Source organism: Aulonocara stuartgranti, assembly GCF_965226115.1.
Source record: "Aulonocara stuartgranti genome assembly, chromosome: 7".
In the NCBI taxonomy this organism is placed as follows: domain Eukaryota; kingdom Metazoa; phylum Chordata; class Actinopteri; order Cichliformes; family Cichlidae; genus Aulonocara; species Aulonocara stuartgranti.
The window spans coordinates 36,501,293-36,522,500 of record NC_138945.1 but is presented as its reverse complement, the minus strand read 5'-3'; the positions used below and the strand labels follow the sequence as shown (position 1 = coordinate 36,522,500).

The 21,208-nt window shown below is 39.4% G+C and overlaps 1 protein-coding gene across 4 annotated transcripts in view; it reads left to right on the top strand.

Moving 5' to 3' along the window:
• tcf4 (transcription factor 4) overlaps positions 1-21,208 on the top strand; it is a 261,409-nt gene that overhangs the window by 104,582 nt on the left and 135,619 nt on the right. The window lies entirely within an intron of this gene.

The window sequence follows — 21,208 nt, the reverse complement described above, 5'->3', positions numbered from 1 at the left end:
TTCCCTTGCGCGACGCTCCTTTTGGCCACCACAGGCAGCTGTTTTCAGCTAAAAGCTTCACTATGCTCCACCTGCTTAGCAGCAAACAAGCACACTTATAAGGTAGCTGGTAGGGATAGTGGAGCATTTAGCGGCTGAAGAGACGAGTATTTCCCTCAGGAGCTGAAAAAAACAAGTAAACTACTAAAACTAAACAGCTAAACGTGAGTAAATATTGGATTTACCAGGTAGCCACAAACACATTTCCAAATAAACAAAACTGAAGCTCCTCTGTCCTCTCTTTTCTCCTTTCCTCTGTCCTCTCCTCTCCTTTCCTCTCCTCTCCTCTTGCAGCTGTGTTCCCCCTTCTTTCCCCAGCTGTTGCCAACCAATCACCTGCTCCCTTTGCCACACACACACACATATCCACACTATAATTATGGGAGACTGGGCGCTGGCTGGAGATCTATTTGAACACATCAATAAATGAGAAAGGAGGGATATGAAATAACCGAAAGTGAGGTGATCGATCAGGAGTGACTGGTTGGCCTTTAATTTTGATGCATTTCTGCGGGTGATTTGTTCAGCGATCCAAGGGTCTATCCATCAATGAAAATGATTATTCATTTAGAAACCCACCGGAATTTCTCTTGGTCTGTCTTCCCAAAATTTGTGGAGTGGTTATAGGAAATAAAAATAATGGGTCACCTTATCGAAAGTAAAACTAAATCCACTGTGATTATGTCATTATGTTGTGTTTTTATAAGAATAATTTCTTGACTCTGATTTCTCAATAAACTGTCAAAAATCATAAACACGTTGAACTCTGTGATGCAGGAGCACCAGAGTGTGAAGCAAAATGCTAAAAAAAAACATAAAGACAAAGCTGAAGGAGAAAGGGGGTGAACCTGACAGAGGAGGGGGGAATAGAGTGGCCAAGCTGCCATAGTGGCCCACAAAGTTTCCCTGCGTATCACTGCCTTAATGTCCCGACCGTTGGTTAGTTTCCATGGCAGCAGACGAGGGTAGAGTGGTAGCTTTTCCCTTTTTTTCCCACGCTTCCAGGACAGTGCCATGTGAAAGCAGCGGGCACAGTCTCTGCTGGCACACACTGAATGGGAACAGAGCTGACAAAGAGCTGAAAAACCATGCTGTTAGTGTTAAACCGCCCCAAATCTGCCAGGGTGACCGGTTCAATTCCCAGTCTACCTCAGTGGGTGGAGAAAAGCAGTGATACTGTCAGGTGGGTCAGTGTTTTATGTGTGTGTGTGTGTGTGTGTGTGTGTGTGTGTGTGTGTGTGTGTGTGTGTGTGTGTGTGTGTGTGTGTGTGTGTGTGTGTGCTGGATTACATGAAACCGGCAGCTTGTTCCAGACCTCTACATCACCTGTTATTTTAGCGGTTTTAGTGTGTTTGAGATGTGCGCAACGTGAGAGCTGTAAGTCTTACAACTTAAAGAAATAATGATTCTCAAATTGTGATGTTTGTTTTTTCAACACAAAAAGCACAAAGCACCTAGCAACAGCCAACTTCCCAAGCAGGATATTACTAAGATCAACACAGTGTCAGACTGAATAATGAAGAGAAAGCAAAGTTGCCTCTTAAGCTCTTTTTACACATGCACTGCATACTGCTCTAGACCTTATTGAAAATTAACCTGCCAACTCCCAAGTACAGAAACTGCATTTGTAACTCTTCTCTCCTAAAATAGAGAATTTCCAGAAGTGAGAGCCAGTCTGAAGGGGACCATCAGACTGGCTCTCACTTCTGGAAACACTTTCAGAAGACTCCCCTTCTCACATGCAGCACATCCTATTATGTGCTACATGTGAGAAGGGGAGTCTTCTGAAAATGTCCCACCCTGATTCTCTTGACTCGGAGTGGCACGCCTTAGAGTCACATCTTGAGCCTGTACATAAACTCAAAAAGATCCATTTAGACTTGATCAAACTTTAAAAAAAAAATAACTAAGCATCACAATATTTTTATGCTTAGTTTTATTCAAGATCTTGTCCTGCTAAAATATCTTGAATTGTCAGGTCCCATTGTATCTTAAAAACCTCATAGTAGCAACAGAGCACTTTTCTCTCTGACTGCAGGTTCCTAGAGTTTTTAAAAGTAGAATAGGAGGCAGAGCCTTCAGCTCTCAGGCCCCTCTTCTGTGGAACCAGCCTACCTGTAGGACTGAGCTTAAACCTTCCCTATGATAAAAGTATAGTTAGGGCTGGATAAGGTGAATCCAGCACCAACAATCCTGAATCCACCCTTATGTATGACGCAATAGGCTTAGGCTGCTGGGGGGTTCCCATGATGCCCTGAGCATTTCATCGTCACTCATCTCTTTTAACTTCCTGTATGTTTATACACCACTTATACTTGGTGACATGCAGTTAAAAAGAGTGAAAAGAGGGATTGCATTAGCCAAAGTGCAGTCTCAAAACCACTGGCTATTGTCAGACAACTCTTTCGCCTTCTTTGAGTTTTTTTAAATGCATCTGCAACAGTGACAACTACACCGAGCAGGAAGTCTTTGCTCTATACTCAAGCCTCAGTTACCGGTTGCTAAATTAATTTTTGTTGATATGGGATTTTAATTTGTTGACACCTCTGTACGTATTTAGGCCCAGCGGCATGAGAAGTACCAGCTGACATGAACAGGTTTTCACTTTCACTTTCTTGTAGCTAGTCACACTTGAACAACCTGTCGTGATCGTTAATAATAGATCGACGTGCGAATAATTTTCGTTTACATCTGAATATTGTCACTCTGCCCCTCTGGTGACCTTTTGCCTTGTTTTAATCTGAAAAAAAAAGCATATTTCGTTGATCACAGTTTGGCCTCTTGAAAAGGCAAATTGTGGTTTTAGCCAGTTAGAGGTTTTGGTTTCCCCCACTCGTTTTGTTTCCTTGCCTTTCAACTGGTGTCAGTGAAATGATGCCTTTGTTGATTTTGAGCCTTTGAGCTTATGAAAACTGACTGCTCCTGATTATAATTTCAGACCTGTGGTGAGTGCATTCTAGTAAAGCCAAAATGGTGCCCAAAGTACAAAAGTCCTTTTGCTATTACAGCTGATTTGGGTCAGAATGTGCAAAAATATTGTTTGTTAACAAATTGCTGTGGAAACCAGGTGACGCTGGCGCTCAGATGGCTCCTCTCTCCTCCGTCCCCGTCCATTCTCCTGCTGTCCATCCATTTCCACCCTCTTCTCCCCTCCGTCGCCGTGTGATGTCAGGTGGGGTCTGCCCTGCTGCGACAGAGCCGCTCTGATCACGGTCTCCCGAACAGTGTGTGGGAGCAGATATGTCATTATTTTGCAGCCAGGTGGTCATGCTGAAATCACACAGAGCACATCAGCGCTGTGATGCGGCTCCCACACCGACAGCAGTAGGCTACCCCTCATATTACAGCCAGCCAGGTGTTCAGATGCTGTCACATTTGTCTAAATACAGGCATTAAGTCTGGAATCAGGGTGGAGGAAGAGGTCTGTCAGTGATGGCAAGAGAGCAAGAATGGGGGAGGAAAAGAAAAATATGGTGGAAAGTGAGGAAAAAATCCGAAATTTGTAAAGTCGGGAGATCGCTATAGCAGATCTGAGTGGATATGAATAAACTTTCAGCTCTGTCAGAGTAAGTTTTACATTAGAACCCTGCCAGTTCCTGTTGCCTAATAGAAATTAGTCTTTGCCTCTCAGTGCAGTGTTGGTTCAGTTTATCAGGAACCCAGCAGATCTGTGAAGTCAGTTCAAACCTTCTTTTTGGGCTTCATAAAATCAGAACGTGAGCTGCCCAAACATAGGCACTAAACAGATATGACCCATTTATAAGGTTTTACATTTCTTTTTAAGTTTACTTTTTTCCGTAGATAAAAGATTTTCTGTACCCAGCTCTGCCAGATAATTGTGGAAAAAGGAAGCAAAATGGATTTAAATGACAGAAGAAAAAATTAGGAAGCGAGAGAAAGACGAAGCAAAACTGATGAAAGAGAATTTAAAATATCTGTACAGGGTGGAGAAGAAAGAAGGAAAGGACTAGAACTCATCAGAGACCGGCAGCCATGACAGTGACAGGAGAAAATCAGTGTGCGATGCTGAACCCCAGGATCCTTTGACCTTTGGCCTCTCCAGTCTGACAGCACCTGACCCGCTATCCGTCTCTCTGGGGTTGCCCCTCCTCCTCGCTTCCCACAGGGAGAGAGACAGGGAGGTTGAACCAGGCAGAGGAAGACACCGCCACGGTTTCAAAACAATCCTTAGAAACATTAGCTTAATTTTGTTCAGCTTTTAAAGGATTGTTATTCTGTCAAATGTGTGCAAAGCTTATTCTATTCTTATTCTACAAAAAATACTTGAAAATTAAAAAGCAGATAGATTTTACAAATATGATTGCTAATTTTTAATGATGCTTGGATGCTTTCTGTATCAGTATGTGCATCAGTTACATCCTCTGGGCTACACTGCAAACACAACCTGCTAATTGCCCAAATGTTACCAAATATTGGTTCAAAATGACGCTCCGGGTCGGGTTCACAGGGACTGACAGTCCTGCTTGCAACCATCAAAGCATGAAGGGCACTCCAAGGGCGTTTTCAATGTAGAAATTAAATAGAAGTATGAAAAAAAAAAGAACAACATCGTCATTCAGCATCAGGTTTTGGCATTAAGATGTTTTGTATTTCGGTCATTCTGATCTGACCATATCGGTTGCTTTCCCTATTGCCTGATTAGATGATGAGCATGACTTTACTTTGTATAACTATTTCTACTTGGTATTAGTTCACTGTTGCTTTCCCCCTTCACTTTACTTTGTTTTCACTAAGTGCTTGGTTATTGTTAGTTTCTTTGTCAATGATGAGCAGTAACCCTAAACATATGTTGTTAAATTGTAAGATTTTTAAGTTTTCTACAAAGCATGCTAACTGAAACGCATCAAACCTCATTACCCTAAGGTGAGAAATTCAAAGGGATACCCACACAATAAAACGCTCCACTGGAATTATTCACACAATCTCCACCAGTGGCTTAATTTAAGACCTTGCACAAACAACCTATGTGGTTCTTTCTTTCTTTGAAGAGAGGACAAAGAGGACCTTTGGACATGAACACATAAAACAAACAATTTCTAAAGAATTATTTTTACTTGTTACAGTAAACAAGGCCAGAATCTAGCAATTCAAAGGCATAAGACATCCTGTAAATAGACAGAGTGGGAGCTGAAAAAGGTGCAACCCGCATGAACATGGATGACACATTTGAATATTGCAGTGCGAGAGTAAAGTGTCAGGTCAGGAAACACGTACATGTATTTTTGTACCATAAAAAACCAGCCGTGTCCGCGTTTCACAGCCGGTTTGTTTCCCGGCCTTTTTCTGCTTGACACGTAAAAACCTTGCGAGCCTGAACACAGCGTCTTTATTTAGTTGGTGTCAGCGAACAGCTCTCTGCTGTCTAGCTCTCACTTCTCATTGTGCTGCACTTTAATACTTCCATATTGTGCTGCTAATTCAGAATTTCACACTTTTTCTCTCCTTGCTACCTCTCTCTTTGTCTCCCCACGTCATTCGCCTTCCGTCTCAACCCCGAAGACAAGAGGAAACGTGTTAAATCCACCTCTAAGAACCTTTTTAATTCAACATTAGCAGTCGTCATCTGTCTGCCGAACAATGCACAAACACAATTTACAGCTACGACTGGAGCATCCCACCTTTGTTTACTCCGCAGCTAAATATTGTTCTATCAATAATGGACTCCAAACACAGAATCAAGCTTTTAGTTGTTGGTAATCCTGAATGTTTTACAGGAGATTTTTTTCCCTCTCTTTTGCTGTGTTTTATTGTCTTGGGAGCATAATTGGAGTGTGTTGTTTTCTTCATTTGTTTTAGGTTTTAGGAGGAACATGGGCTCAGTGCCTCGTGGATGTAACTCCAGATGCTTTTGTGTCCGAGGTATTTGTGGAAGTGCTGCCCAAAATCCTCAAGACAAAGACAGCAGATATGGCAAGGAAACTAGAAACCCCGAAAAAAAATTAAAGCCCTTCAAATTTAACATTCGGTGACACGAAAAGCAAGAGGGGAGGTTAAACTGTAAAAAAAAAAAAAAAAAAAAAAAGATTATGTCCAAAAAAGGCAAACGCCACATCAACGCGGCAGTCTACCTACTGTACACCTCCTGCTGTGTTCAGGTGCCATGTTTCTACCTCCATCCTCCCATACAATCAGAGCGAAATGAAGACAGATTGATAAACTCACGGATGGCAATGTGAACGTTGCCAAATCGAGTCAGACCCGGACCAAAGTAAACGCCGTGCCACGGAGCGAGAAAAGAGAAGGAGAAAAGAGAAGGAGGGGGGGGGGGGGATTTGGGGCTCTAATGCCAGCCTTATGCGTCTTTTAGTCGTTTCCGCCGTCGGGGCTTGGCACCGGCACGGCGTTGTCAGCCAGCCAACAAAAATCTGCAGTGCCTGCCGCATTTCAGCAGCCCTGTTTTGTCTGAGCCCAACACGCACACACACACACATAGAGAAAACACACCGCGACGCACTCACGCCGCATATCCACATTTTGCTGCAAATCGACGACGTTTCGAAGCTTTGTAGAAGAAATTTTTGAAACTGAAGTCAAATGAAATCATGAAAGGATGGAAAAAAAATTTTTGCCCTTCTCTGTGAACGTATTTATCGCTACGTCATATACACAGCGTGCTGCCTGTAGAGCGTGCTGCTCATGGAGCATTCATCTGAATAGTTGTGTTAAAGTCCTGCTGTTTGGACAGTTTGGTGGCGTCGCCCTGTTCGTCGCCTCGTTGTTGTTTGTGTTGTTTGTCTATTGATTCCAGGGTGGAGGAGGGGTGAGCGAGGGTGTTTGGATGCAATGAGCGTGGGGTGGGGGCTTTGGACAATGAAGGCTGTTTGGTTACAAGGGAGGGGGACCTGTTCTTTGGGTCTCATTCACATGAACAGGGAGCAAGTGTGATAGCTGCAGCTGAATTTTCAGTCTGTCTGCACGGTCGCACAAACCCACCGACTCTGAAAACATCAGTGGTCATAGACCAAGAAATTCTTTTTACTTTAAATTGTGATGCTCTTAAAATGATCAGACACATTAAATTTACCTTCTTTCACAAGTTACTTAAGTCGCCTTGTTGCTAAACTAAAAACAAGTTCCAATAAGTGGAGGTAAATGGTTCCCAGCAGAGCTTCTTTGGCTATGTCCCAGTGCCATAGTGTACCATGTGTGCTGTGGAGACTCTTGTGTTTGAATCACAATCCCTTTGAGGTAAATATGTGATTGTGGTCTATATTATAATTAATTTGATTTTACATGCTGCTTTCCTTTATAAAAGATCAGCAAAACTCAAAAGCAAGGTTTCTTATCTAATGCACCATATTTACTCTCCACTGTTTTATGATGACATGGTTGCTGGTACAATTGCTGAGAAACTGCAATGGTTAGCTTTCAGTTTGGTTAAATTTATCCCTCCAAGGAAAGTCAGCAGGCAATGAGTGGAGAGGTGCTACTAATAGCAGATTACATGCAGTGAGTTCAAACAGGTGTTTATTTCTTCTTTTGATGGCAATACTTTTAAAACTAGTATTACCCAATGCTGTATACAAATGCCACACTCCACCTGTTAGTGGAGGCGGAGTCAGTCAGGTGTATAAAGGGCAGTGAATGAAGGATAGTTTTGCAAACTTAAAATGCTTAAAATTATTATGGAGGCTAGAGGAGGAGGGACACATGCCAGGCAACTTTGAATTAGGAACATTATTTATAGAAGCATTAAAGAGAAAAAGTCACATGAGACTGTATTATTTTGGTAATAAATATTGGTTTCATTGGTTCAGTAATATGTTATTACTAGAGATGGACCGATCCGATATTACGTATCGGTATCGGTCCGATACTGACCTAAATTACTGGATCGGATATCGGAGAAAAATAAAAAATGTAATCCGATCCATTAAATATCACGAAAGCACCTCACAAAACTTGCTGTGGCATGCGGGACCTGTCGGTGGTCTGGATAGCATGTGGAGCTTCGCTAGCAACCCGGCATTTCATCTCCGACAAAGTTATCCCGAGAGAAGTAAAGCAAGTGTGTAAGTCCATCTCTGAATGTTTGTAAAGCATTCCTGCGTTAAGCTTAACGAGCGACTGCCTCTCGCTCTCCGGCTGCTACTTCAATCATGAAACTGCTTAATGATCAGCTGATCGGCTTTTCTGTCGTGAGTCCGTCTCTCTTGTTTGTTTTTGGCCCACTTTGCACCAGAAAGAGGAAACCAGCGGCTGAACAACAGCAGAACGTTTAAGCTTGATAAGCTGTTGTTAGAATTTATTTAATCTTACTTTCTACTCAAGGATCTTTTTCTACGTAGCTGACGGCTGGTAACTGTGCAGGGGCGGATCTAGCAAAGTTTAGCCAGGGGGGCCGATAGGGCATTAACAGGGAAAAGGGGGCACAAAGACATACTTTTCTTTCTTATTCTCATTTAAAATGTCGAGCTTTTAATAAATAATTATCCGAATCTTTCACCCAAAGTTTTAATCTGATGTAAAAGGAATAGAAGTCAATTACTGTATATAGTGACTATTAAGTCTAATATATATACCCTAGTAAGCTATAGTACTCTTTACTTTGGGAAGGTACCATCTGTGCAGTCTGCAATTTTGTTGAAGAAAGATGTTGAATCTATTTAATATTTCTTGAAAAATAATTGATTTCTGTGCATTTTTTTTCACACTGCATCAAATTAAGGTTGATTACGTCGATTAAGCATCATGAGGTGGAGCGTGAGGGGTGGTTCCCTATTTTTTATTTATTTATTTTTGTTGTTGCTGGGAGTTGGAACCCTATTAGTTAGGTTGCTTAATATTTACACTAAGTACTCTTTAAAATACCAGAATAGGGAGGATGGTGTAGGTTTAAGTTTATTAGATTGATCAGTATTGCTGAACTATGAAATATTTTTTTTGTATACAGGTATAACAGAATAGCTTTAGTGTAGTTGTTGTTTTAAACTTGAGTATGAACTTATACAAAATGCAGCAAGATATTTTAAAAAACAGTTTTGTTGGTTAAAAAACACTATATCGGATTCATATCGGTATCGGCAGATATCCAAATTTATGATATCGGTATCGGTATCGGACATAAAAAAGTGGTATCGTGCCATCTCTAGTTATTACCGGATGGTTTTAAAACACAGGACTTGTGGAAGGTTTTTGGTTTTTTTGCTATTTTTTTAAATGTGTGTTTTTGGTGGCAGGAAGAAACACAGGATTTTGTTCAGCTTGTAAACTTTGTGTTAGTAATTCAAGTTCTTTTGTGATGAGCGCTGTTTCACCGTTGAAACTGTGCGTTTGTTTTTATATGAGCCGTGTGTGGGTTGCTCATGCAGGTTTCGTGTTTTGAAATCATGTGTTGTACACACAGCAGCAACTTTCTTTAAAAAAAAGTTACTTTTACCCCACCGATTCATGTGCAGGGATCCCTCAATGGTCACCTCTGCTCACTGCAGCAGTGCGTCAGTGCACGCAGCGTAATGCTGTGGTAAAGTGGCTAGACCTAATCTATGTGGTTCTGTCTATCAGTACAAGAGATCTAACCACAGCTAAGATAAACACAACTCCCTAAATTCCTCCACTTTTTATGCTATTTAGTTTGATGTGATACCAGATGTGTCAGTGGTACTGGATACTGTAGAAAGTCTTCACAGGGAGTTTTAAATTATTTTTGTAATTCATGGTGGAAATCACTTTGATTCATAAATGTAAATGTATTAATAAAATTGAGGTTCACACAGTGAATCAGCAGGGGAACCTCTTAGAGCTGTGTGATGAACATCTGGACGAATGGAGACAACCTACCAAAAAGCTACAAATTCCCTTTAGCATTTACATTTTCACACATTAAATCAAGACAGAAACATATCTCTAAGAACCCTGCAGCAACATTATGATAGATAGACAGACAGACACATGCTGTAAGCATCTTCTGATTATGAAAAGGACGTAAAGTGCAGTATTGTGACATAGACTGTTCTTGCTTTCCTCTTGCTCACAGACCTTTGTGAACACGTGGGAATTTAATTCTCTGTGAAATATCCAATTCATCATATCTGTACTCGCAGCAACATCCATGGCTTCAGACTCCTCTAAATGTTAGATTTCAGACAGCTCGTGACTCTGTATGATGTCACTGAGAGCAAAAATACCCAATATGAAACCTCTCAGAAGCTCCACCCACCTGCTGTTTACACCTTCTGTTTAACAGGATTCAGCCAATCAGATAAGAGGGAAGGGAAAGCCTGATAGACAGAGACAGTGGATGAACACGTGGCTTGCACCAAGGCCCAATATAGGATGAATAAGGTTTACTGTGAATACTTAGACATGCAGACCTGCTCTAACAGAGTCCAAGAGTAAACAAAGACATGAAGTACAGCATTAAATAACAATTCGAATACTAACAACTGATTTTTTTTCCTTGTAAATTCCCAACATATTTTTCTGGATCTAACTTCTCTCTCTTCTCTATAGTAAGGAAGCACACACATATAAAACAGTGAATCCAGACTCCAATCAGCAGTCTGATCTGTTCCGCTATGGCTGAAGGTAGATACCAACAGATGCAGACTCGATGCTGCGTCTCTCAAGTCGTTCTCGTCGCTCGTATACGTTCATCTGTTGTTTGATGTATTCGCTCGCTGTGGTGCCAAAGCATCAATGCCTGCTGGGATTGAAGGGTGGCGGTGTGTGTGTGTGTGTGTGTGTGTGTGTGTGTGTGTGTGTGTGTGTGTGTGTGTGTGTGAGTCGGGGGGGGATTGTCTGTTACTCATCGACCATCATCTGTTAAATTAATGTTGATCTCCCCCCTGAAAAATGTTACGCTTTACACTGGAAGACAACACCATGAATAAATAGGTGTGTAGATGGCTTCAAATTCAGAGCTGGCAGTGTGGTTTGCGTGGTTTCAGAGTGTCTGTTGGAGTGTGCGATTGTGTGTGTGTGTACGTGTCTGTGTGTGTGTCACTACCTTTCAGACTTTGTAGAAACTTCTGGACCGGTGCCCGGTGGTGTCATGGAAACGCTTGAATCGCTCAGAATGATTCATGTCTGCACAGTCCAACCCTCCCCCATCACACACACACACACACACACACACACACACACACACACACACACACACACACACACACTCATTCGCAGGAAGAGGGAGTTTAACCCTTCTTCTATCCATCTTCATCCCCCCCACCACCTCTCTATCTCTCCTCTTTCTTTCCTCTGATCTCATCTTTGCCATCCTCGTCAAATCGCGCTATTAGTCACATACTTTATTAAAATGGACCCATTATATGGGTGTCAGAGGAGATCATGTCTTCTGAGTGTTTCCTTTCACGCAGAAAAAGACTTGACGTCTCTCTCAACCTCTGAAAGAAAGAGTCAAGACGCCGACGGTGACTCCTTCAACAACTCCATCTTGCGGTTTTCATCTTTTGCTGCCTGCTGAATCAGAAAGGAAGAGTAGTAACTGATAGCTGTCAGATGTGACGGACACGATGGAGCGTGCAGAATGAAAACAGAGAAAAGCGCCTCTTCTCTCCTCTAACAGCTGATTCCAGTGACTGACAGGAAAACGGCTCTGTGGCTCTGCGCTCTCTCTTCACTGTGGTTGCAGTTATTGCTGCTTACACAGGAACTGATGTTATCACTTTGTTTGTTGTGCTGCAGTTAATGAAACTTTATTAAAGTAATTAAGATTAACATTAACATAGCAGAGCTAATTAATGAAGAAGAAAATGCAAACCCTCATTTACACAGTAGCCTTATACTGATCTGAAGATGTAGAGTGGATTGCTTTGTCTCGGACTTGCTCTTCCTTTCTGTCTCTTATTAGAAGTGAATGAGCTCTTTACCACCAGTAGTTTTAAACATTGGCCACAGGAAGTAAAAATGTTCCAAGCTTCCTGCATTACATGTTCAGATGTTTTTGCGGTGTACCTGATATCATGTTGGTATTCTTCCTGTAACATCATCATTATTGTTCCATTGCAATGGACCGATCACAGTGAAAGTTTGAGGAAAAAAAGATTGCATTGGGAGACGTTTGCTTTCAGAGCTCTCCCTGAGAAAGGCTTTCTGACAGCAACACTTCTAAACAGAAATACATAGATGTAAAGAGTGACAAGGCCAGTGTAAAGTGCAAGCTGTGGTGGATGAATGGATCCATTTCATCTGGGAGATGATGTTTTTGTGTTGCGTGTAAAACCAAAACTTTGTATTGATCTTCTCATAAATGTTAGATGTATTAGAAAACTTTTGGGGGGCAGAAAGCCCTGAAGACAAGTTTCTCACATGTGTCAAAAACTATTAAGATGTGCCTTGACCTATGTCTGGATGCAAGAAGCATCTGTGGCTTCACAGAGGCTAGAATCCTGTCGAAATCATTACTTTTACACTATAGCAGGTGTAGACTGTCATTGATTTATGGTAAGTATTTCATATTTTACAGGTCTTTTTCTTCTTGAATTTGCAAAGCTGTGACATGACAAAAGGTAATTTGTCAGATGTATTTATATGCTTGCAGAAACTTTAATTACTTAGTTAACATCTTCTCAGTCACACCAACTACATGACACCCAAATCCTTTTCCAATTAGCTTTTATAGGGAAAAAGTAACTTTTCAGGACATTTGTGCTTTGATCCACAAAGTAAATTTAACAAGTATGCCAAAAGTATTGCATAACCCAACGCTGTTCTTGGGGGTTGTCAAGTGTCAGTGTCCTGAGATATACATACCTATCATCTATTCAACATGAAAGACAGAGGTGTTATAAACTAGCTAAATGTAAAGTGCTGTATACTTTAGATATTGACTCTTGCAGTGTGCCTGACTTTCTGAATGCCCCTGAGGACCAGTGTTGGTCAAGTTACTTGAAAAAAGTAATCAGTAACTAATTACTGATTACTTCCCCCAAAAAATAATCCCGTTACTTTACTGATTACTTATTTTTGAAAGTAATTAGTTAATTAGTTACTTAGTTACTTAGTTACTTTTTAAAAACATGATTTACACCCTGAATAGGTAACGAAGCAAGATCTTCAATCGCTTCAATCCCAGTTCTACTTTTTCTGCATAATCAATCATATAAAATCTAATCAAATGGAAAAGTCTCTTTTTAAAACTTGTTTTATTAGTTTTAATCTTTTAACTTTATGCATCAAGCAAAAATTAAATTCTATGCAACATTCTCTGACTGGAAGAAATTTGTTTAACATTTAAACCTATTTTCTGCACATTCCAGCACATGAAATAAAATATTTTTTGTGTTTACACTCAGTCTTTCAAACAGATGCAAGTAAAACACAGCAGAACATAAATAAAATCAAAGGATCAATGGTCCTGTAGCTCTATTTTTACCTGTTTAGCAGGAGTGGGGCAGGCGGAGATTTGCCCTGGTGCAGGTGTGTCGCAGCAGTCAGTGGAAGAATCCGCGAGTTTCTCTGTGAATTTCACATTGCGTGGTAGCGCACTCGGTGCTTGTGCGGAAGTTTAGGGGGTTTTTTTGCTGTAAAAAGAAGTTTTCTTCAAACAGCGGACACTAATGTTTTTGTCACTTTTTACGGAATCAAACTCAAAGTAAGGTCAGTACTTCCACGCTTTAAATGCTGCACGCTCATACTCTCTCCCGCACTCATTATATTATCCGTTGTTGATCTGCACACAGCTGTTGCCACGAACGTTGCACTCGCTTACGTCATTGTCATGAGACACTTTCGCAAAAGAATCACGGTTTTAATAACGCAGTAACGCAGCATGCTTACAGGAAATTAATAGTAATCTAATTACCTTTTTTGCAATAGTAATCCCTTACTTTACTCGTTACTTGAAAAAAGTAATCGGATTACGCATTACTGCCCATCTCTGCTGAGGACAGAGTTTGGCAGCACTTTAATGAACCTCGATAAAGATCTATATCTGCTTATCTACTGTAGTACAAGTCATTTCAGATGTTATACCGAGTTTGTGCCAGTGAATGTAAATGAAGACTTTGAAACTTTAAAACTACAAAAAAATTTTTTATCACTTTTGTGTATCAATCGTTACTCTTGTCCTGGCACTTTTTTCTGTTTGCTTCAAGCAAGTAGAAATAATGCTATATATATATATATGCAACTTTATCGTTTTATATTAGCTGACACTTAGCATATAAAGAAAATAGTTCCTACATAAACAGGATTATTGATTTTTGTGACAGAATTTTTCAAAGATATATTTTGGTTGTCTTGAGCACTACAAAACAACCACCTATCTCAAATACACCAAATACACACCAAAATAATCTGGATGGATAAATAGCTCTACAGGCCAGAGGAAAATTATGTAAATTTGATTTTGTGATGACCTGTCCTTTTAAAAACCTGGCAGTTTGATGTCATGTAAAGTGAAAATAATGGGAACTGGTCTTTATACAAGGACTGAGGCACTGATGAGGCAGACTCTCAAAATCTGAATCGAGCCTAGGTGACTATGAGTAAGTTCAGTTAAGGGCCTGTTAACAAGCTGTGTCATTATAGCTAATACCCCAGACAAGCTTCCCGGTTACTGTTGGCTCTCAGTTTGTAATGGAGCTGATTTGTACTTCGCCTCAGTCTCTGTGCATTGTGGATTAGCAGGGATTTGGTCTTGCTGCCTCACCGACTTCTCTATGGGCTTTCATACAGCGGAGTGGACTGACTTTGCCACCTTTTGTACCTCTGCAGCCAGCATAATCTAACAAATGCCAGTATCTTTACTTCCTTCTCACAGCCAACAATCTTTAGTTTTGTTTTCTCGGGAAACTAAATGTCTTTGGGGTTCCTAAGAGAAACGCAGAGGTCTGTGCGTGAAGGCATCTTCTGAAATCTTCTTTGATGGGTTCTTTAAAGATTTGAGACTGTTTTTGAATTTTTCTGACACACTAGGGACAAAAAGAGATGACTGTCACTGTCAGAGTATCTGGGGAAAGCAAAAGTTCCATGGTTACTCATCAGCAAAGAAGCTCTTGATGGAACTTGAAAGCCTGAAGAATACTTGTTTGAGGGTTTGTGAAACAATTAGAAAGGTGTTTTCATTAAGCCTAATTCCCCCAAACCTTTTATGTGAGAGCTCCTCCAGTCATTAAGATGTATCAGAGATTTGTAGAATTTGAGTAAGCTTTAAGCAAGCTTTCTTACGTTATTATATTCCACAAAAATGAAGTGTTTGCACAAAGAAGAAGATAAAGCAGCAACAAGTTGAAATATAAAGATTGGTTTATTGGACAATTTAAGAAACAGGAAGACAGGAAGCATTAAAAACATGTTTATCGCACTGGGATATCTTTTAAGAACCCCAAATCTGAGTTTTTATGGATATTATGCGGCTTCAGTCTTACATTTAACTAAAACTCTGAACATCCTAGAGTCCTAGAAGCCTAGAAGTGAGATCAACTCAGCTTTATAGAAAAAAAAAAAGACTTCCATGGTTCACGAAGGAAGGAACAATAAGGTTAGTTTGTCTCTGCACAAACAAAATACAATGTCTGAACAGCCATTGATTGTTAGAGGTTGACAGAGCTCTTAACAGTCTTCTATAGGGTCTTTCAAGACTGATCTCCTAAACCCTAAAATGACGTTGTTCGAGAACCCTACTGAGTCAAAAAGGGTTTTCATGAAATCTGTATTTTTAACTATGAAAAAGCTTTTGAAGAGGAGGGCTTATGTGGTTTTAAGGACTTGAAATAAGGAGACTGTTATCAGATCAAATGGACTGTTTTAAAAAGTGGATTCATTTGGCTGATTTATCTGAGATTATCAAAAAAGTTAACTGAAGTACTTTACATTTTCTAAGTTAAAAAAAAACAGCAAGATTAGTTAAGTTATGTTTTTTTTTCCTCAAGAGACAAAGGTTGAACCAAAAGGTGATTAAAATGTGCATCACAGAGATGAACAATATATTTTTTAATTGTGTAACTGTATTTTCTATGTTTCAAATAAACAAAGGAATGCGGAATTTGAAACCTTATCATGGGAAAATATATTTGTTTATAAAAAGCCTTACTTGATACCAGAAATGAGAGAAAATAAAAATGGAGCCGATTAAATACATTTTGGTCTTTTAAGAATTTTTTTTACATTTTTTCCTGATTTTTGTATATTTTTTTCTCACGTCCATAAAAATATATCAAAGGAGGCCCTTCATCTGCTGCAAAATGAAAAACAAATCAGTTGAGGAGAAGAAGTTTTATACCAGTTATATCTCAAAAGGCCTCTTTAACAAAATCCACTTTAAAAAGCATTTAATTAAGACTTACTTTGTGTTGTGACGGCTTTATATATTAATAAACTCTCCTCGTTTTATCAAGTAATAGACTCTTTGGTTCAGAAATCTTTTTCCAGTTCAAGGCAGTGAAATGAAATGCTTCTCTCTCTGTGTGTGTGTGTGTGTGTGTGTGTGTGTGTGTGTGTGTGTGTGTGTGTGTGTGTGTGTGTGTGTGTGTGTGTGTGTGTGTGCCCATTCATGGTATACTGTGACAGGGTGTGTGATCTGGAAGGCTGACCCTTCCCATCCTGTTTACTCCATCCCTGCCTCCCTCCCTCCATCTCTCTCTCTCTCTCTCTCTCTCGCTCCTTCTTCCTTTTTTTTAATACTGCTCTTTCTTTTACAGCCAAATTAAAATACCAAGGATTTTTGTTTGTGTGTGTAATACATGAGCTCAGCCTGCAGAGGTGGTGGAGGTGAAAAGGTCAGCATGTTGAGACAAAAGGGACAGATCGGGGTTGTGCGGTTGTGAAAGCCTCAATTCAGCATCTATTTTTGTCGCATTTGTTGTAGCGTCTGCATTGGGGTCACTGTTAATTGATACATTCTTGTATTTACTGGATTATAGAAATTGCTCAATTGTAAAATCATCTAATTTGCATCAACTTTTTATGTTTTGACAAAGGTATAAGCTCTAAATAATAATATTTCATTTTTAAGAAAACAAAGATGCACCTTACAGCATATTATTTACCACAGCTTAAAGCGTGTGTGCAGACGTGGAAAAGCTGTCAATCGAAATACTAACATATCGGAAGGCACACATGAATCTACATTTTTGCCAGTTGATGATGCACAAAAAGACAAAAAAAATCTATTTTTTTTCTTTTTTTCTTTTTTTTTTTTTTGCTGTAGCTTTTGACAATTCCAATAAACCTAAAAGACTAAAAGGAGATAGATGCATGGAAATATTGCTATAGGCCAAGTCTTGTGGGATTACCTAATTATTTAGCACCGCTTGTGTGTGAGTGTATCCGTAGATAGGGTACATACCTATTGCCCTATTCACAGCATGCACATAAGTTTATATATAGGTAGTTGTATACATAAATAAAATGGTGCTCCAGTAGGTATTTAATTTAGTGCCAGAGGAGACAAAACTCATGCCAACACTGGCACTCATCCATTTTAATGGCCCTCAAACGGACAGAGGTAATGCAAAAAGACTGAGGGCTGGAACCTTTTATGCTGGCCTCTCTTTCTATTATACAAAATTTGGGGGGCCTTCAAACAGACAAGTGTCTTTATCGCCTAGCAGTTTGGACCTATAACCACATAGTCGTATAATAAGATAACCTTTATTAGTCCCACACTTGGGAAATTTGTTTTGTCACAGCAGGAAGTGGACAGTGCAAAAGTTATGAGGCAAAAATTAGAATACAATAAGAATAAATACAGTACACAACTGTACAGAATAGAATAAAATAAAATACTATATACAGTAGAATAAAATAAAATAAATATACAATAAGATAAAAATAGAATACAAATACAAATACTATATACAACTGAGTAAAAATACAACGATGACAGAAAGGATTATTGCACTTAGTATTATTGCACATGTATGGATGTGTGTGCTTGATCAGTTAAAGTCTTTATTATGGAGTCTGACAGCAGTGGGGAGGAAAGACCTGCGAAATCTCTCTATAGCAAGACATTATTACATTATTACATTAATCATTATTTCCAGTGATGAGCAATTATTACCTTCTATAAGTAAGTATTTGATCAATATAAATAAATAAAACAAGAAAAAAAAAGAAGAAACTGAAAAAAAATTAATACAAAAACATTTTGTTGTATTTTGTAAAAATTGTTCTAGTTTTCTTGACAGTTTATCCTTTTAAGTCTTAAAATTGAAATTGTGTCTCCAAAAATGATAGCTACTTTTAAGGAGGCTGGTAAGCCTGAGGATTATCTATCCTTCCATGCTGGCATTTACATTGTGTACAAATTTTTCATAAGAAGTTTTGCATTTTGTGGTTGAAAGATTTTTGGATTCATTGCAGGCCGTGGTATTCACCAGAGGTGCGTGCAGTGTCAAATCTAAATAGGTATTTGTTTATGTGTGTGTGGTCCTGAGTTAGTATTTTTGAATGCATGTGCTCGATATATTTCGGTACCGTGAAAAGTACATTTGTGTGTGTGTGTGTGTGTGTGTGTGTGTGTGTGTGTGTGTGTGTGTGTGTGTGTGTAGTACATATCAACATTGGTCTGAGTTTGTGCATCTGTGCTAGTGATTTCTAGTACTTGTGTGTATGTTGTGGTGTGTGTGTGTGTGTGTGTGTGTGTGTGTGTGTGTGTGTGTGTGTGTGTGTGTGTGTGAGTCTTTGTATACATGCCAAACTGGTCCAGCTGGCATCAGTCGTAGCTGAAGCCGAAGCCGCCGTATCGGTCACACACACACTCTCTCTCTCCCGCTCACACACACACACACACACACACAGTCGACCACATTCCTATTCTGTACGCCTGTAATTATCAACCTCTTCTGCATCGACTACCATGTTGGCGCGTATTCAGCGCTGGTCTATACACGCCTGATTCCAACCCTTCACTACGTACACGCTTCATTTTCCTCCACACACGCTTGCAGTAAAACCCCTCCATTTCATCTCATACGACTGCACTGACAGCAGAATGTAATTACACACTAACTGTGGTTTGATATTTAGACTGGCTCAAGATTTAAGGTTTTATCCAAAAAGAAGGTCTGCGTGGTAAAAATAGGCACCGGAGTGGTCCCGCAGCTCAGAGGGGAGGAAAGCCTGTTCAGAAGCTGGAGAGGAAATTAGCTTTGTTGTCTACACGCAGCGGTGCATTTTTCGAAATTCATCAGGCACCTTTTTCACAGCCAGGCACGCTCAGTTTGTGTATTAAAGTGATGGTCGGTTACCTGCCAACGAGGCTTCACCTTCTTGTCGTGTACTGATCAATCCTTGGCCTGCATTCAAAGAGCTCTGATGTCTGATTTCAATCAAACATGTTTCAACACGTTTGACCGAAGATGTTCTATAAAAACTAATGGGTAGGTGAGGGTGTTGTTTTCTTCTTACATCTATTAAATCTGTATCAGATGTTGCCTTGGGCATTAAGGACCTTCAAGTCCAACAACGGGAACAGAAATCATAGTTTCTGTATTGTTTATAAATGAAATTAAAGGAAAATAAAAAGTCTTTTGCAGTAAAACTTTAACCAAGAAATTTGAGTTCCTGAAGAGAGTTACATGAACATGATGCCTTGCAAGGTTTTCAAGAGATATGTTGAATGTTGGAGTTTAGCCAAACTTTCAATAAATGGAGCTTTAATATTAAGTGATAATCATGGAGAATTATGTCATACATTTGGCATAATATTAAATGCTAAATTAATCGCACAAACCCTAAATTTTGTAGTATGCAACTTTTCCTACAGGGCTTTGTTAAATCTTCACAGTGTGGTTCCAACATCTTTGATGGAAATGTCCTTTAATGTAGTATTGCAGTAGCAGTAGGCTGTTGCCAGGTTAAGCAGAGACAGGTTGAATTTCTCTGGCTGGTTATTTAAATTAAGAGCGTCATTATTACATGTATTACATGTTTTCCAAAATTTCACTATGTAAACCCTAATGAGAACCAATTTGTAGAACAGAAAACTGTAGATTCTTTAAAGCCAGGTTCAAAATGAGCATTTTGCTGGCACATTAGAATCAATGTATTTTTATCAATATATCTCTTTTTGTAACTTCATTAATTTGAAACTACTGTCAATGTGTAATATTTTTTTATTTTTTACAATTTTGAAGAAATAAAATGTTCTATAAATATTTCTCTGAATGCTATAATACAATATGAATATAAATTTTCTCTAACTGCTGAAGTGGAAATTTAGTGTGTTTTGAGGGAAAAATCCTTATTTTGGGAAAACAATAATTGCACGTATGCAGTGTTAAATCTTTTTTCTTTCTAATTGTGAAACACTGCTTACATGTAAAAATGTTTAAGTAACAGATAAAAATTCCTAGATAAGCACTTACATCAAGACAAATATTTAAATGTTCAAAAGACAAAGTGGACACACACATACAACAAAATGTGACTTTCCACTAGTTTGTGGGGGAGATATAGTGTGGAAGCAAAATGGTGAAAAAATTCACACACAATGGACCATTGAAACTGGATTATCTTCATTTTCTAGAAAATGTAAATAAAGCATGATTTTGAATGTATTTGTGTCACCAAATCCCATACTGCAGTTCTATATGCTGATTACAGAGTCTTGGTTTTCAGCTTCATTCCAAGTTGCCTGGTGGCTGTTGGTTGATACTTACTGTAAAGTCGTTTAGAAACGCTTATTTTTTCCCAAAATCACATCATTGTCAATAACTTTGGAAACTGAACTCTAAGTGTAAAATTCATCCATTATTTGCTGCCTTCAAAAATCCCACAATGGAATGCAGAAAATAGTCTGCATAGCCTGAACACAGTAGTATGCAACTGCGCAAGAATTGACTATTTTCTTCAGTAGAATTGGTTGCCTAGTGAGTGCACTAATTAGTCTCTATGGAACATCACTCTCCAAAGGGACAAAGATGGGAAAGAGCAGAATAATACCATATATGGCAAACCATTAGAGTTGGCGATGTACTATAAACATCTTTACTCGTAAATTCACTAGGAGAGTTCAGTTTTCTCCGTGAGGCAGGTTGCTTTTTAATTTTTCTGTTCAGCTGAACACTCAATTTTTTTTCTCATGCAAAGAAACTAAATCTACACCTAAAGAAAGTGGAGAATGAAAGCGTTGATTTTGTTTTTGTGGCACAAAGCCCTTGCCTTTCTGTATGCGGATCTATGCATTGCAGGCATAGCAGATGTACGTTTTGTTGTGCAGAGAGATCAGCGAGCAGAAAAC